Here is a 19,488-nt window from a genome sequence, read left to right as displayed (position 1 = left end):
AACAAATGCGAGTCAAATTTTACGTCGGCGATCGAAAGATCGGGTGTCGAAGCGATCTGTATGTCAAGGTACCATTGTATATCACTTCATTTTAACAAATGTCTGAAAGGGCTTCACAGGCCCACGGTTAACAAACAATTACAGTATGACAACTGGTCTGAACCCCCAAAAGAGCAAGGAAAAACCCAAAGGCCCCATCAGGGGAAAATAGGAAACCTTGAAAAGGAGCCGCAGATGGTGGATCTCCCTATCTGGATTACCAGGCTGCAATCGAGGTAGAGTTGGGAATCATTTAAAAAATTAATTTATTCTGTAGAATGATATCAAACCAACATTAGATTCCATTGCAGAATACAGAATAAAGCTAAACAAACAGTTAAAGACTAGAAGTCTATGATATCTGAAGATACATTTTTACAATGTTGTTTTTGGTTTTTTTTTTTTTTTTTTTTTTAACAAGAGAACAGCCATTTACTTGGATTGTTCTCAAAGCCCCGCAATTAATAACTATCAAATGCAAAAACTCACACATGCACACGGTTAGTTACAGGCGATGATTGCTATACTTAAGTCAATCCAAGTCCATAAGACAGCAGGTTGACTAGCCAACAAAAAAATCCTGCTTAGGTCTGACTTATCACAGTATGTGAAAGTGCGAGAGCGAAAGAGCGAGAGAGAGAGAAACAGAGCGAGAAAGTAAATGCAGTGTCCAAGTGCATTTGACTGGCGCCACTCTACTGCTGGAAGTAATTATAGAGACATAAAGCAGATAGTTGGAGATTGCCATTTTATGCAACACTGAGGATCAAAAATGCATGCATATACACAAAATATGATGTGGAGACTTAGCTGTGATTGATGAATGTGTCATTTCACAACAATGAGACAATTTTAAACACTAGGCAGTAGGCATCCCAGAGGCCATATACCATTCCAAACTGCGTAGTGTAAGATTCTAATGTAACGAATGACAGAATTGTAAATTGTTGCGTTTTAAGAATTAAGGTAAAATCAAATATCTTGTAATACTGGTTAAAACATTTTTATTTTCTTTATTTTTTTTTGTTTTTTTGGGGGGTTCGAAAGAAAACAAGTGTCCGAAAGATTTTGCAGATGTGTGCTGTCGTAGTAAGCAGTAGTAGTAGTAACTGCCATTTTTCAGGAAAGAAAAGTGGGTAACACTTCCACTCTTTCAGCCACACAAAAAACATTGTGACCATCGCAAGCTCCGAATTTCTTGAGTAGTGAGTCATTCTGCTCGGAATTCCTTGCCTGTGTCCATAACTACTGACTCTCCTCATCCACTGAGGAGAGGAAGTTGAGAGTAGTTTTGCTGGGGAAAAAAAGTCAAGAAATTGATATTAAGAGGGAGAACAAACAGATGTGACTATATTTAATGTGCAGAACAAAAAGCGCTGTCCATACATAGAAACCATCAAACCTGACTGAAATGAAGATGTTTTGTAAAGAGGAATGGTCCAAAACACTTTCACCTAGAATCAAAACCCTCAATGGGAGCTGTAAAAATCATTTAGAGAACGTTATTTTTGCAAATATAGGATCTAATAAATTTTTCTGTAGCGGTGCTCAAATTCATGCAACTTGATTATTTTGTTTACATAATTATTGCACTTTTCATCACTCATATAAACTTTTTTCCCCCCACCTATCAAATATTAATGTGTTTCTGCAATTGTATAGACTTAATTTGCCGGCTGATACAACTAAATATTTATCAAGTAAAATCTTGAAAAAGATCAGAGGTGCCCTGACGTGTTCATACCACTGTATACCAATACAGACAGCTTTTACATACAGCTCCAAGCAATTTGTCTGGGTCTTTCTCTGGAAAACTGCTGGAAAACAGGAAGTGATGCATGTTTGTAATAGCTGATATGAGCAGTGGCGAAGACCAGATAACACATAATAACATTAACAATGTTATTGTCAGTTGAAAAGTGTCCATTTACAATCAGAGCTTTAGTCACAATCTGAGCCTTAATCTGACTCATCCATTTGCATGTTTATGTGAAAAATAAATAGATAAATGATATCAATGATGACACAGGACAATTCTCTTATAAAGGATTTAGCAATTGCCAAATGCAGGTACTGTATGTCAGGCCAATTTATATACACAGCAGGTCAAAGAGTATACCCATTTCTTAATTATTTAGAGAAAGCCATCCACCATGAACAAGTACCTGGAAATACTGGGGAGGGAAAAAGAAATGACGAAGGGCTGAAGAAATGTCCTAGGCCTCTGGCCATTGAGTTGGATGTCAGTTTACACTTTACAAGTTATAAATAAGTTATAAATTGAAAGTTCTGTAGTGAAAGAGTGGAAGTGAAACAAGGGCATGAAAATAAATTTTGCTGGGAACTGGATCAGACCGAATGGATGTTTATTGGTCCTCTGCAGTCTTCTGCCACGTACAGTGAGACACAACCTATAAACTAACACATTTAAAATATTACACCAATATGTTTCAAAACAAAGGCTGTCAGCTTGTTATTACAGATGCCAATTTGATATGTCAATTTGTTCTCGAGAATAAGAACGTGTCGACGGTGTTATTGTCCGAGTCAAGGGTTATGTGAGGGCTTGACATTAGGCTTAATCTTCGAGTTAGCGGGGGTTTAGTTGGTGGAGTTGATTCCAACAAATTCCGTGCAGTTTGTAAATTATTTGTTAGTTTCAGGGCTCCGGGGTAGCTAAGCTAGCGCGAGTCAATGGGGCCAACTTAGCATGCTGATTAAAAAAATACGATACAGACCTACGAACAGATCCAACAAAGTCAGATAAATTCAAATTGCAGATCATTGTTCCAAAATACCCACACAGCCAAAACAATGTCACAAAAAACTGCTGCTATTCATTTCATTCTGCGGGACTATTTTTTTAGATGCGTAATACAACCACAATAGGGACGAGTGCTTCGGCCACCCATGCTGCATTTGAGGAAGGTGGGAAGTCGAACTTATCCTGCTCGGAGGGTACAAGTTGCGACCTCAAAGCGTGCCAAGCGAATGTAAACAGCAAAGATGGCTGATCGCGACAAGTTGTTTTTTATTTTGGCCATCAAAAGACATTTCGACCTGCAGCAAACCAGCGATCAAATAGTGGAGGTGTTACAATTATATTTTTCCAGATCGGAGGTTGGAAAACCTGACTTCCCACCTTCCTCGAATGCAGCATGAGTCTGCTGACTTAACTGATGGCCAGCAACATGGTAAAATGTGCATTTAGAGGCTGTGGACACAGACAGAAGAAATGGGCAGAGGAAAGTTTCCACAAACTCCCTATTAAGAATGATGAACAATACAAACTGGTTACTTGCTGCTGGCTATGACGTAAAAGATCAGAGGTGAAAAAAAACGATGTGATATCACTCTGCCCTGCTCCTCTGCAGAGCTTTTGGATTACAATGTTGCTGTTCATACTGCAATTATTGACATGCAATGGTAAGTTTTAATAAGTTTATCCTGAAAACATAGCCAGCACTATAGATTGCATTGGTCATCAATGATTTTTATGTGTGCATATGTGCTAAATTGGTCCAATTGACTAGCGCTAGCATAGCCACTCCGGAGCCCTGAAACTAACAAATAACTAACAAACTACAAGGAATTTGTTGAAATCAACTCCACGACCCTCGCTAACTCGAACTTTAAGCCTGATGTAAAAAATGTTTAACTTTGAACTTCCCTTTTAAGTGTTTCCCAATTGCCCGGGGCAAGGAAAAAACACTCCCAAGCAAGCTCCTCTCTTTATAGTGCATGCCCAATCAGGCAAGCAAATGATCAGTAGATCCAAAATGAGATTATTGTACAATCTATTTAAGGGACTAAGCAGGATCATTAAAAAAAAATGAAGGACAAGAAATATAATAAATTATCAACAAATCACTTGCAAAGGCTAGTTCCATCCTAATAAGAAAAAGCAATATAGAACATTGCATTTGACATTACTGACTACGCAATGATCAGAGGTGGGTAGTCAGTAACGCATTACATTTACGCTGTTACATTTACTTAGGTAACTTTTTGAGAAAAAATTTACTTTTAAGAGTAGTTTTACTAAACAATACTTTTTACTTTTACTTGAGTAGATTTGTGAAGAAGAAACGCTACTCTTACTCCACTACTTTGGGCTACAATAGTCGTTACATTTTTCCTCTTTATTTTACATATTAGAGTTTACTTTTTTTGCCAGACATGCCAACAATGACTCCACCAGTTTCACTAATGAGATGTCGAAACAATAATCATATGACTTCATTATACCAACTCAAGCTTGCCGATCTATGATCACGCTGGCCTGTTCAATCATGTGCCGTCTTTGAAGCACCGTAAAAAATTAAGTATTTGACATAGAGCACCACAGTCAACATGACTCGAAAGAACGGATTTTAACTTCTCTTCCAGATTTTATCTGGAACCGATTGACCACGGAAAACTGGAGCTATTATCCTTTTGATGTCATGATAGAAAATATGATTTCGCCACGAGAGGGAACTCATGCTCTTTGGACGAATGATGCTTGATTTCTGTAGATTTTTTTTGTCTCACCAGAATTCAATAACTTTTTTGTAATTTATTTGGCTTAATGTGGTTATGTAATAGGTTATAGCACAGTATAATAATTATATATATATATATATATATATATATATATATATATATATATATATATATATATATATATATATATATTATTTTATACTTATAGAAAACTTAACACTTTCTCTTACTTAAATAAAATTTTGGGCTACTCAAGCCACCTCTGGCAATTGATGTGGGACATTAGGAGTGGGAACCTCTTGGTACCTCACGATACGATACAATTTGCGATACAAAGCTCACGACAGCGATGATCTGACGATATGGCGATACAACGATTACCGATACATTGGTCAGGAAATCATTCACTGCCATCCCTCCCACTTCAAACGGATTTAACGTCTATGGCTGGTAGTGGCAGCCAATGGCAGCCAATGAGGTAATCTGGGCCATTTAAGGTCATTTTCCTGTTGATTTTCAGTTACCGTATTTTCCCCCCTATAAGGCGCACCGGATTGTAAGGTGCACCTTCAATAAATGACTAATAATAATAATAATAATAATAATAACTAATAACTAATAATAAACGCTACAGTAGAGGCTGGGGTTATTTTATGCATGCATTAGACGGTGCTGCGCTAAAGGGAATGCCAAACAAACAGCAACACAACAGCAAGGTGAAACATGTAGTGCAACGTTTATATCACATAGTGGAGGGGAACTTTTTTCTTTTCCACACTCACCCTTTTTGTATTAGATGGGTTATAATTTTTCCACTGTTTTGCAATGTATGCACTGCATTTGACCAGGGCATGTATAAAGGCCAAAAACGCCTATTACTATACCTTCGGCTTATGCTGAATTATCAAATATAAAACTATTTACTCAAATTTTGGGGGGAATTTTTTAACTTTTTGGTCCCCGAATGTAGATTTATAATTGGTAAGTGAAGAAAACAAAAGTTTGGACATGAAATTCAAGGTGTCCTAAAAAAAGGAACCAAACCAGGCCATTGTGAACAGTTCTTTCTTTGAAATATAAATGCAATATATAAAAAAAAATAAAATAAAACCAAAAAAAACTTTCGAGAAAATTTAAGGCTTTTAGGTCTCTCTTCCGTTTATTTTGAGTTACAAAACAGGAAGTGACCTGGGAATCACCCAAATGAATAGGCAGTGACTCAAACTCAACAGAAAATGACCTGTATATGCCCTAAAATGAACAGCGAGTGACCTGTAAATGCCCTGAAATTGGACAGAATGACTGTGAATGCTCTGGTTTCAAATGAACGAACGTTCCCAGTCTAAATGGATTGGGCGTCATGCGCCGTCAATGCAGCCTAAAGAGTTAACCGAGATACTATTATGGTGGAAGATTTGGTAGCAACTTGTTCGTTCATTTTTCTTTAAGACATTTACACCTTTTTAAAACGATATCTCGATTCTTGGCAGGAGCATATCGATAACCTTTTGGGATACAAAGTATCACGATATATCACCATTTCGATAGTTTGTCACACCCATATAGGACATATTTCAATAAAACTATTTACTACCATTTATGGGTTAAAATGAACTTCCTTGCCATCTCCTCTTTTATACATTACCTTCTTTTCTTTCATTCTTCTTGAAAAATCAGCTCCAAAAAAGGTAAGCCAACAATTTCTTTTGTTGGTAATGAACATATGTTCATACAGTGGGAAATTAATGCATGTGGTAATGTGACTAAAAGAGATGTAAAGTAACCTAAGTAATCTGCAGCACAATCTAGTGAATGTATAACGCAACCCCAACCAATGTACTACAACTACTGTGCATTATAATGCAGTACGCCGTATATATGAAAACAGTTTTAAAATAGGCCATTCATTGAAGGTGCGCCTTATACTCCGATGCGGCCTACAAGTGCGGAAAGTACGTTATATATGTATTTTTCACTAGCTTGTTCCAATAAATCCCGCACAATTTGCAATCCAGTTCCATAAGAGGCATGACAGGAAGGAAATGTATTGTGTTGTTACTAGGAGCTGCCGTGCAGTCCCAGACTCCGTCCCTGTCCTGTTATATAATGTCTCTAACTCTTTGGATAGCACACAGGATTTAAATGAGAAAAAAAGTGCCTTCCCAAGTTTAAAAGACTGCAATTATAACATATTTTAGCATCAAATTATCAGAATATTAAAGAAAGAAAGAGAATAATCCAAGAAGCAATGTTAAATTATATGACCTGACTGTAAAGTTTCCTTGACAATTACAGCTACAATTTCCAAATAAAATCAAATTCCACAAATTCCACAAGAGACCTAAGAGTAATACAAACTGACGTGCTGGACTTACATGCCATCCACAAGTTATCATTATCAAAAAAGTCTTAACTTTGTTGCAGTGTGATGATAATCTAAAAGAAATCACTTGTGCTGTTATTACTTCATTTTCATGATTTTCTCTCATGAATCTGCCAAATCTGATATCATCTCCACACTCCATAATGTCTGGTTTACCTCCTTTAAAAACACTGATGCTTCAACAAACACAGCGGGAGCAAGCAGCTAGCAGGTATAAAACCATAGAGCGAGTGAACCTATGAAATCACAAAAAGGCAACGATAAATAGAGGAGGAACAAAAGACCTCAAATTTGTGTCAAAGGTTATGGCATGAATTCATTGAAAAGAGAGCTGGTTCATACGCATCTTCAATAGACATTCCAGTAGAATTGTGTCACAACCAAAGCATACAAACACTCACGTGCCAAAAAGAGCTCACAAACACTGACAGATGAAATTCAAAACTAAGAACTCTCTCCTAAACTGCATGTAAGATCAAACATAAATGAGTAGAACAAAATGTCCTCCTTGGTAGGTCATACTAAAAATACAGTTTCCTCAAAGACAGAATTTTCTCAGAAACACATTTTGGCCCCATCAAAACACTCACTAAAAAGAAACTGACAAGTTTATGAATTATCAATGATGGGTCCAAAACAGTTACCTTGCTGGAAAGGAAAACATTATTATTAAGTTTGGACTCAAAAGATGTAGTTGAATTACTGCATATCATTCTTAGTTAAATTTCTTTCTTCTTTTTTCTAGGGCTGTCAAATTTATCGCGTTAACGGGCGGGAATTATTTTCTTTTATTCATTCATTCATTCATTCATTTTCCATGCCGCTTTTTCCTCACGAGGGTCGTGTTAAAATATTTAACGCATTTAAACGCCACTAAATGAGCCACTAAAGTATTGCCACAAACAGACGACAATGGCGCCGTTTTTTGTTCATTGAAAGCTAAGAGGCAGAGAAAAACGAGTGGACACAGGCATTCATCGGGGCCGCGCAATTTATTGGCATAAGCGTTGGCATTTCTTTCACAACAATCATAACCATTGTGGCGAGTGGCGTGGGGAAGAATTACTGGAGATGATATTTTCTTAACACACTTCATTGAACACAACGCAGAACATATACCTTTTGCAGTCACCAATAACAGTCATGGTTGCCCAACTTCCCATCATGCATTTGGGCAGAACAGTTACGTTGCTACAGTATCATTTACTGAAAGCACAACAAAAATAATATTCCTATCTCTCAAAAAAAAAAAAATAATGTTCACAAAAAGAAAATCGCTCAATGCAAAGAGAACTGGCATTCCCAATCAAAATACCTAAGCAAAATACACATAAAACCTACTCAGACTTTGGTCAAACTCTATTCAAACATTTTGTTAAGCTCAACAAATACACTAAAAGGCAATATTTAGTCACAATATACAAGCTATCAGAGGTCTCGTACGTTGTGAAGTCAACACTCAAATGAATGTATGGTACAATGAACCCGGAAACTACGGCATCAGTCGAGGGGCAAAACGCACTAGAAAAACTTGGCTAGATCTCTAATTAATTTAAAACTCGACCATGACACCTTGTGGTGTATTTCAATCACTACCGTACGTAGTCAAAGACACTGTGGAAGAACGGCTGTGACGTCCCGCTCGGCGACGTCAACAATGGCGAGCTATTAGTTTATTTTTTGATTGAAAATTTTACAAATTTTATGAAAACGAAAACATACAGAAGGGTTTTAATATAAAATTACTATACCTTGTACTCAAATTTATCTTTTAAGAACTACAAGTCTTCCTATTCGTGGATCCTTTTAACAGAAAGAATGACAATAATGTTAATGCCATCTATAATAATAATAAACAAATACAGTAAAAATATGGCATATTTTAGAGATGGTTTGAATTGCGATTAATTACGATAATTAATTTTTAGGCTGTGATTAACTCGATTAAAAATTTTAATCGTTTGATAGCCTTACTTTTTTCACAATGCGAAGCAGCTTCTACCTTGTTGACTCAGTAACACCGTATGTTTGTTTACGGAACCAAAGTTCATGACATTAATATCTCTCTTCCATGCTAGATCATACTAAAAATTTAGTTCGTCTCAAAGATAGAATTTTCTCAGAAATACATACATTTTGTCCAATCAAAACAGACTCACTAAGAAGAAAGTGACGTTTATGAATGATGAATGATGAATCCAAAATAGTTACCCTGATGCAGAGGAAAAACATTAGGCCTGGACTAGAGCAGGGCGTTAAACCGAAAATTTACCGGCACCAAAATTCTTCACGATTACCAGCGTAATTTTGACCATGACGGTAAATTCGGTAATTTAATAAAACAAGAAAATATAGTCTTTTCATCCCGCTTTGACTCTGTGTTGTTCATCAATGTTCATTCCCCTTTAAGAAAGCAGAAAGTGTGCTTACGTATGGAGTCACGTGGTTATCAGGAAGCCAAACAAACAAGAGCCCTGTGGCTAACGCTAGCGGCTAACGCTACAAGCAAACGTGATGGAGTGTGGCTTAAGGGAGGTTCGCCAAACTTTCACAAATAGACTCTTGGCGGCATCCAGACAGGCTTTCACCCGCTGTCCTCCATTGTTCTCACGATTTCCAAAGAGGATGCTTTCAATGCTTTCTACTAGTAGCCAAGCCACAGGCTAACGCTAGTGGCTAACACTAGCGGCTAACGCTACAAATAAACCTGATGAGTCGGATAGCGGCTTTAACCTTGGCGAAACAGCTGAACTTAATGAGTGGATTGGACACGGACTGCATTTAGCAATTAGTATGTCACGTTATTGTGTATCTCTGTCTATGTGTGATTTCTGATGGCTGTTGTGATAGTAAAGCATTCAGCATAAAGTACAATCCAACAGTAAAAATTTTAATATGACTGTTTAATGGCCCCAGCTATTTTTCTTTATGTGCTTAATTCTGTGTCATTAGATCAATGCAGCTTTAATGTGTGTGTGTCTGTGTGGGGGTTCATGTGTGCTTGCATGTTTTAAAGAATGCACTGGGGGGAAAAAAACTGAAACCTTGAAGTAAACACTTGTGTTAAGTAAATATGTCAGAGCAGCCATTAACAAAAAGTTGTCTTTTTGAAGTGTACTGTTCAAGTTGTAAGTCATTTGCATTACAATGACATGTTTGCACAGGCATATTGATTTTGACAGTGTACATTGTTCAAGCCATACAAGCTGTTATAAATGTTCATACTTGAATTCTTATTGTTTACAATAAATTTTTGTATACTTAATGTTTAGACTGCATGTACGATTGTTAAACATATTGAATTGAAAGCTGTTAAATAAATCAACAAGAAATGGTTAATCTGTATTTCATGCATTGATTCAGATTTTCAAATTATATAACAGTCCGCTTGGGCGAATTTATCGTCCTTTATCGTTATCAAGGTAAATCTGCTCAATTTACCGCGATACGTGCTTAAGGCCATATCGCCCAGCCCCAGCTTGGACACAAAAGATGTACTTGAATTACTGCATATCATTCTTAGTTTAATTTCTTTGTTTAATTCCTCACAGCAGCTTCTACCTTATCGACTCAGTAGCACCAGATGTTTGTTCATGGAACCTAGGTTCGCAACATGAACATCTCTAGATGAGTTAGAGAGTAAAAAAAAATTCCACAGGGTCAAGAGCATTTGCTATTCGGGCTCCAATACTCTGGAACCCCTAACTCTTGAAATTAGAACAGCTACCTAAGTAGAAATTAGAGCTCGACTGATATGGGTTTTTCAGGACCAGTACCGATTATTAACAGTTAGAAGGGTCAACAACCGATTTTTGGAGCCGACATTCATTTGCAGTATAACTGTAAAAATTGGCCTAAAAAAATTGAATAATACAAACACTCAACTTTATTGAAATGCCTAACGCATGTTTACGGAATCACACACATAGAAATTAATAGCTCCAGAAGTGCCTGGATTTCCTAGCCTCAGAAACATCTCTTATAAAGTTGAATAAAAGGTTGTGGGTTCGATTCTCCGCCCGGATGACCTTGTCTAAGTATTCTTGAGCAAGATACTAAACCCCACGTTGCTCCTGGTGCTGCGTCACCAGTAGGTAGATGAGGATATACTGTGAAGCGCTTTGAAGGCCTTAAAAAGGTGGAAAGGAGCAATACAAGTGAAACTCCATTTACCATTACCATTTAACCAATCAGAGGACGAGGTGAATACTAGAGTGGCAGACAGCAGGCAGGAGACAGAGGCGCGGGTGAATCTGAGCCTATATAACGAAGTTATAAATTGACTTTTTCATATGAACCTGTCGGATTAAAAAAAGGCAATATTCATCAAATTTCCAAAGATTGGCGCCGATAATCGGTCTATCTCTAGCAGAAATGTTTAAATCTTGACTTACGACGACAGTCTAGCATTTACCGTAATGTCCGAACAATAGAGCACATCTGACTACAAAACACACAGCCGAAATTTCCCTCTTGTTTTTCACTCTCAGCGCAAAGTGCACTCTCTCACAAAGAAAAACCAAGTACTTCCAGTTTTACGGTGTTCAATGCAAAGTGTGAAACAATGGCACGCCCTCAGAAGTCACAAGACTAGGGATGTCCTCGATCTGATCACGTGATCTGAAATTGGGCCGATCGGGCCATTTTTCAGATTGGAATCGGGTGAAAAGGATCGGGTTTTAAATTTAAATGTTATTTATTTATTTTTAAGTCTAAAGAGTAACCAAATAATCCATAAATATATAAAATAATACATGTATATGTTTTATACTACGGATGAGGAAGTACTATAAACAGCACAGTATTGTAACCTGTTTGGAACTTTTGTTCAAAAAAAAAAATAAATAAATAAAATAAAGACTTTTTTCAGTATCGGATTGGGATTCGGTACTGGCAGAATCTCAAATTCAGGTGACCCGGACTTGGGTGCAAAAATATGCCATTGGGACATTGTGTCAAAATAAAAGCATTGATTCTGGGAAGTATGAATGAACTTTAAACTATACCTGACAGGCAAACACCTTTATGTCCAGCCCGCGGGCCGTGCATTCGACCCCGTTGCTTTAGTGATACATGCCACTGTCTTTAAGGCAAAGGATTTCATTCTCACTGAGTACACTAATTCCCAACCACTGTAGTTTCTAAAGACAGAAATGGATGGGTTATATTTAAGGCGGGCATTCAACGTAAATAAGAAAAAAAATAATGAATTGTGCATCAAGCAAATGACTTGTTGTATCAACCAATGACTGAGATTTTCTTTAATCAGTCTCCAATTAAGATGCACAGGACCCCCTTATCAATTTCATTGGCATTCTGGATGATAAACTACAAAATCCTTAATAAAATGACTTTTTTCTTATTGTTTTAGGTATCTGTCACAGCCATCCATAATCGGTACTGCTTATCTGTCACAGATTACTGTAATTTGACACCGATTTTCTTTATTGAAATAATGCACCACTTTTCATACAATCCGGGTTTAGTTAGACTTTTTGGAATGGGATATATCAAAAAAAAAAAAAAAAGTTCTATTGTACATTTTACATACAGGTTAAACTTTTTTTCCAGAAAAAAAATTGTCATGAGCATGAAAACTATATCACTATTTTTGTTGGTCAGCTAAGCTTAAAGGAAGCCACAACTCTACGCCACAAGACCAGTCTCCACTTTAGAGGCTTCACCATGTGGCTTGGAGTAGTAGGAACTGTAATTAATATCTGGGACCAAGGTCATACTAGAAAGGGCCCAACAGCAACAGCAGAGATTAATTTTGAGATTGTGTTTTTTTGTTCGAAAGTACTGACTAAAAACTACTGAGCTCTGCTTTTACGGATTATGACCAGGGATAAACTACATAAAAAGAAGCCGAGTGGAGAAGAAATGTCCCATTGTAGGCCCCTCAAACTTGGTTCAATATCAAAAGCTGGCTCTTTCTGCCTCTCTCACACAAACACACACACACGCACATACCAAGAAAAGTATGGCTTCAGAGTCAGAGTTGGCAAGCCATGCTCCAGTCCTTGGAGAAGCTCTCACTCTAATTTTGAATTGATTACCGAGGGCCCACATGTGTGCAACTAGTGAAATATATGGTAAGTGCAGAGATCCAAATATGAAGGCTCTGGAGTACTAGGCGCATTTGATTATGTGTTTATAAGTGCGTTCCGAACCTTTAGGTCTGTTAACATATGTCAAATGCATTTTTTTTGCATGCAATGAGTTGAGTATGTGGTCCATATGGAGCCAGCGCGTGTACACATACCGTATACAGAATGTCTATGTGTTTTTTGGCTAGATCTGGAGAAGTGATTGGACTGCCAGTAAGAGCTGTCTGCAGGCTATCAAGTGAAGTTGAAGAGAAACTAAAATCAGAACCTCTCTAAAAATTGATTCAGGAGTCAAGAGAAATTTTAGCAGTGGGGAAAAGTAACTTAGCGATGCCAAATATTTCATTTGTGCCAAAAGAAAAAAATGTTGGCTCACTCTAAAACGAATTATTGGTATGTTGAAAAAGTGGCAAATCACATGCTAGGTAATTGACAATTCTAAATCACAGGTGTCAAACTCAAAGCCCGCAGGGCAGGTTCGGCCCACCGCATTACTTTATGTGACTGTGAAAGGCAAGCATGTGCATTGACTTCATGTTTCTTGCTCTACCACCAAAATGTGAGGTTGTCACCATTTCCTCAATAAAACTGAGATATTACCAGGATTGGTTATGAGAGGTCCTCTTTCACGTACTTCTAAATTCAGAACCATTGTTTTTTCCTTGGTTTGCTCATTTACGGCCACAAATGTTAATTTTGGTTAGAGGTGCACGATAATTATCGATCCGATAATAGGAATTATGACGTCATCCCAATAAATCTGATAACATAATGTATTATCGGCCCTATTAATAATCTTTTTGGCATGGTGTCGGATTGGGATGTGTGCGTTTTGTTTCCACTCCTGTTTTTCCAGTATGCAAAGCTTTATTACTGTCTTTCGTTTGTTTATTATAATAATGTTCATGTCATCATGAAAATTCTGGTTCGGTCAAAAGCAAATCTATGCTGAATCAACAGTTAGTATTTTTGACCTACAGGTGTTCAAAAACTCAGGTGAATATACATTGAAAAATTATTAGGGCTGTCAAACGATTAAAATTTTCAATCGAGTTAATTACAGCTTAAAAATTAATTAATCGTAATTAATCGCAATTCAAACCATCTATAAAATATGCCATATTTTTCTGTAAATTATTGTTAGAATGGAAAGATAAGACACAAGATGGATATATACATTCAACATATGGTACATAAGGACTGTATTTGTTTATCATAACAATAAATCAACAAGATGGCATTAACATTATTAACATTCTGTTTAAGCGATCCATGGATAGAAAGACTTGTAGTTCTTAAAAGATAAATGTTAGTACAACTTATAGAAATGTTATATTAAAACCCCTCTTAATGTTTTCGTTTTAATAAAATTTGTAAAATGTTCAATCAAAAAATAAACTAGTAGCCCGCCATTGTTGATGTCAATAATTACTTATACAATGCTCATGGGTGCTGAAGCCTATAAAATCAGTCGCACCCAAGCGCCAGCAGAGGGCGGCAAAACTCCATAAAACACAACAAGTGAGCGTTTCACTGTACTGTCATTTAAATCTGTCTGAGCGGAGCATCTGCGTTAAATGCGTCAAATATTTTTATGTGATTAATTAGAAAAATTAATTAACGCCCGTTAACGCGATAATTTTGACAGCCCTAAAAATTATATATATATTATTGGTTATCGTATCGGTATCGGCCTTGAGGAGCAGGAAGTTATCGATCTCGGTATCAGTTTCAAAAAATGGATATCGTGCACCCCTAATTTTGGTGTATTTCTCAATGGAACCTCTACTAAGTGACCTAATTTCTTAAATTGCAAAAATCACAAATTTTAGTGGAAAGTAAAGTGTCCCACCGAAAAACTAAGGGTCCACATTAAGTACGATGCCACGAGATGCTTTCACATATTTATCTCCTCAGTACATCTTGCAAAACTGCATTCATTGTGAGAATTAGGTCCAGACTGTTGTTTTTTTTTTTTTTTTTTTTTTTTTTTTGCAGATGGTGATCTTAAAGAGTGTCCAAGTAGATGAAGATACAATGTGGAAACTGATGGATGATGTAGGAAACTGGAATACATGGTTCCCATTTTTTTACTCAATAAGAACAAGAAATTGATGCACTTTGAAACTAGAAGGTGAACTGTTTTAGTGTTTATATGAATCGACTTACAATGCAAGTGCAAAGAGTTCTTCAGGTCTGTCACCCATGTTATTATTCTATCCTCATCTTTACATCAGTGAACGTCTTTTTACACTTTTATGGCAGTTGAGAAAGTTTAAAAAGTGATCTGTGCAAAGTTTGTATGACATGAATCCTCAACAAAGCAGATATGGGATGAACTATTTCATATAAGAAACTTTTCAGTCAACCATGATCCTGGAATGGACTGTGCTCAATATTGGCGGTTCAAATCTAACATTAATTTGATATATATATATATTTTTTTTTAAGTGTGAATTAGACAAATGACTTGATTTGGGAAGGACTTATTAAACAAATAGGCACAGTTTATTTTAACTAATCTATTCAGATTAGGATTTACACGGTGGAAAAAACACCACATACCGAATATATTTCTTGGTTATTAGGGGAATCAAATTCCCTCCCAAAAATGGACAAAGAGATTACATTTCAGATACCTCGCCTGATTAGGCCAGAAAGATTGAGAATAAGAAAAAGGTCAATGTCACAGCAGCTCAAGTAACAACGCACAGTAAATCAGGACCATATTAAGACTGTCTTAAAGGCTTGTAGTGTTAAATCTACTAGCCTAAGCTTCTGTACAAGTGAAATCCATGCTATTTATTTATTTATCTATCTATTTGATAGGGACAGTGCACATTATGAACATCTATTTAGACACACAAAACATCCAAAATGAGAAAATGTCAAACCTGTCAAAATGCATTTTTTTAAATATTATAATTTGTCTCTTTAAGAACTTTAAGAACAGTTGAAAAGCGGCATCTCCTTACATGATATATCCTTACACAACATGTCTTTTCTAATTGGATTGACATTCAAGAGGAGGGCACAAATTGCTGCTTATTTTAAGCAAAATACCTTTACTCTACAATTCCCAAGAAACCCCCAGGCCTGGTCTTTGCTGGGTCTGTTTGCATTCCAGTTGGGCTCTATTTAAAGCCTCGATCACCTCACTGGTAACAGGAATGCACATCTGCAGTCTTGAGACCAATGTCTGCAACTTTATTCTGTCTCTAGTGGCAATCACTGCATGTAAACAGGTAAGATGCTTTGTAAAGTTTTAGGTTGTGTGGCATACATGTATAGTAAACCAGACAACTGAGAGTTGTAATCTCTTACTGGGGGGGGGGGGACAAATGAACTGCACCCGTGCGTAAAAGTAAACCCCAAAAAGAAATAACAAGATCACAAATCTTGATAGCATCATTAACTGTGATAATAAACAATTCGTTTGATTGAATATTTTTGGGGCACCCCTACTACACAATATTCGATCATTGAGCTAAAACACAAAATACTAGGATGTATACAACTACTGTACATGTTGAGGTTTGTCGACACACAGGCTAATAGCATGACACATCGGGGACAAACACTGGAGTAATTTCCCCCCTGTCCAGGGGCGGACTGGTAATCTGTGGGTTCTGGAGGATCACAGAACGGCCGGTGCCCTGGACGGCCGGCGGCCGCCATTCATTATGCATCAATGTTTTTATCCCCCCTATCCTCTGATTATCTACAGTTCGCATCCAATCCGACAGGTGGCAGCAATGCGCCTGGTTTTTCACCGCTAATCTGATAGACTAGGAACGACGAAAGCACAGAGTAGCCTTCATTGGTTCCTTCCTTGTGGAAGCAAAATAGCGACGAGTGTTAATGCACAATATGGATGGTGGTGGCAAAAAAACTGAAAAGAGCAGGGTGGCGCAGAGAAGGTTAGAGAGAAAAAATTAAAGAAACTGGAGAGTGAAGCATTAAAATGTCATAAATCGACAAATATTTTCGCAAGCAGCAGTCTGGCTGCAACGGCCACGTCGGGTAACAACAGCTCAGCTCCCGGCGATGGTGAGAGGGAGCTGCAGCCGCTCTGACGTGCAGACGGTGCTGGGAGAGAGAAAAGAAGAGGGAGGGGGCAACGATAAACTGTTGGAAGTTCCCCAGACAAGCGCAGGGCAAGTAAATTGGGATGAAGAGGGTTACTTGCTCTGTAAACTGGCAATTGTTATCCATCAGGTAGCTACATTTTAAATCAAATAAATGACAATTAAAGGGTTCGTGCCAGCTAGTCGATGTACCCGTTTGCAATCGTGTCAAGTTACAGTATGCTAGTCCTACTATCCCTCTCCTAAGAAAAAATATTTTAGCCGTAAAACAATGTATGCACACGCAGCATAGCAATATTAATTCAGAAGAAATATAACAAAATATTAATAAAATGAATGGTTTTACTTTAAAGTTTAGGTAGTTAAATTGATGTTATATACATTATTAATCATTTATATATCGTTTTGTTTTCTGGTTAATACTTTCCAATGAAGTTTATGTATACAGGATTTGTCTTGAAATGTGTATTGTATTTTCATTGAAATTTATTATTTGTATGGCAAGATTAATTATGGCAGGGGTCTCCAAACCGGTCCTCAAGGGCCGCTGTGGGGCCTGGTTTTTGTTTTAACCGATCGAGTACCGACAGTTTAACCAATGAAGTTTCTGCTAAAACAAGCAGCACCTGACTGCAATCAACTGATTACACTTGTAAGACACCAGATTGGTGCAGAGGTTTTGTCTTGTTTTGTTGGAATGAAATCCTGCGCCCGCCGCAGCCCTATGTGGAATAGTTTGGAGACCACTGAATTATGGCATAAACAATGAAGTCATTTTATAGACAGAGATCTATAGAGATATATTATAATCAATTGGATACGTAAAACTTGCTTTGAAAAATAAATTCTTTCATTTGTTTATTCAGGTTGATCATAGAGCTAGTACAGAAAATGAATCCAACTCCAGTTCAGCCTTGCAGTACTTTGAGCGCCCGTAGTCAGACAGTCACAGTCTAGACACATTTTCTTCATTTTTCTCTCAAAGTGCACGAAATTGGTGCATTTTACAATAAAATGTAAAAAAAAAAAAAAAATTCTCCCGGGAGGGGCATGTTCCCGGACCCCCCTATGGGGTCTGTGTTTCCCTTCGTATAGCGATTCTTATGGGCTGGGCTGAGTCAAAGTCCAGGGCTGCTTTTTAGTCCCAGTCCGCCCCTGCCCCTGTCCCGAATTCCGAATAGTGAGCCGGATAAACTTTCTGCCAACAGCACGCGCAGCCACCCGTTTGCCAAATTCCCGCCTCTCACTCTCGCTTCATTTGATCGGCTCAAAATGAAAAAAAAACTCACCTTGGAAAATCTCCCCACGGGTCAAACGGACATTATTATGTTGTCCCCTTCCATGTTTGTTGCTTTCTGTAGGTGTTCTTCGGCTTCCCGGAGAGAAGAGAGGTGAGTTACCAGAGGGAGACAGCGAGCGATTCGGACAAGGAGGAGGAGGAGGGCGGAAGGGGAGAGGAGGCCGGTCAACATTGCAGGAATATCATTGGATAAAAGAGTCGTCAATCATTGCATGAATGGGCGGAGTGTGCCTGTAAAGAGATTATATTGAGTCTGAGAAAAACAGCTCTAAAGAGTCAACAGTACAGCACAGATCTGAGAAGAGTGGCATTAAAGGACAGAACAACAAACAGGATGTTGTTGATGTTTGTTCAAAACGTCAACTGTCTTACTGCTGAATTCAAACGCTGCAAATAAAATGTCAAAGTGGACTATTGGATAAACATAAGGTGTCCAAACGTCCTCTTTTGCCCGGACATATCCACTTTTTACATCTTGTCCGGGGCGTCCGGCGGGGTTGTATAAATTCATTAAAATGTCCGGTTTTCATTATTTTCATGGGACCAATAAACGTGTGTTGAAATTGACTGACGGTTTGCACAGAATACTACTGTACTCTGAGAGCCTAGGCAGTCGGTCCAGTTGTTAAGACTTTTATTATGGTTAATACGTAAATAATCAAATGCTCATGTACCCAAAAAAGTAATTAAATTAAAAAAAATACTCTACTTTGGATATAAATTTGCACGTGTGTGCGCAGTCACACAATGGCTGCCCAAACAAACCTTCATCACGCCAGGAGCTAACAAGCCATCAATATGTACACTTGCTAAATTTACCTTTTGGCAACTGTTGACTAGTGTTGTTAACTCATTTGCTCCCAAAAACGTATAAATACGTTCTATTTTTAAGTGTTTGAGTGTCCCAAAAACGTATTTATGTGTCTTTTACGTTTTTTGTTGTTGTTGTTTTTTTTCGCGAGAGACATCTCTAGGTTCTCATGCAACTTTGCTCCAAAGCACAACGCCCAAAATTAATTTTAAAGCGATAAAACTGGCCACTGCAGTGCAGTAGCGCATTTGGTATGAACTCATATCTGACCA

The 19,488-nt window shown here is 37.6% G+C and overlaps 1 protein-coding gene across 2 annotated transcripts in view; it reads right to left on the bottom strand.

Annotated features, from left to right (window-relative positions):
* il11ra (interleukin 11 receptor subunit alpha) overlaps nt 1-18,542 on the bottom strand; it is a 61,295-nt gene extending 42,753 nt beyond the window's left edge. For both annotated transcript variants that reach the window (XR_009061078.1, XM_057818478.1), the window contains exon 1: nt 18,395-18,542. The gene's annotated coding sequence lies outside the window, so the exon portion shown is untranslated. The remainder of the gene's footprint in view (nt 1-18,394) is intronic.
* Between the last annotated feature and the right edge of the window lie 946 nt (nt 18,543-19,488).

The sequence above is a fragment of the Corythoichthys intestinalis genome, chromosome 17, assembly GCF_030265065.1.
Source record: "Corythoichthys intestinalis isolate RoL2023-P3 chromosome 17, ASM3026506v1, whole genome shotgun sequence".
In the NCBI taxonomy this organism is placed as follows: domain Eukaryota; kingdom Metazoa; phylum Chordata; class Actinopteri; order Syngnathiformes; family Syngnathidae; genus Corythoichthys; species Corythoichthys intestinalis.
This window is presented reverse-complemented; position numbering and strand designations above follow the sequence as displayed.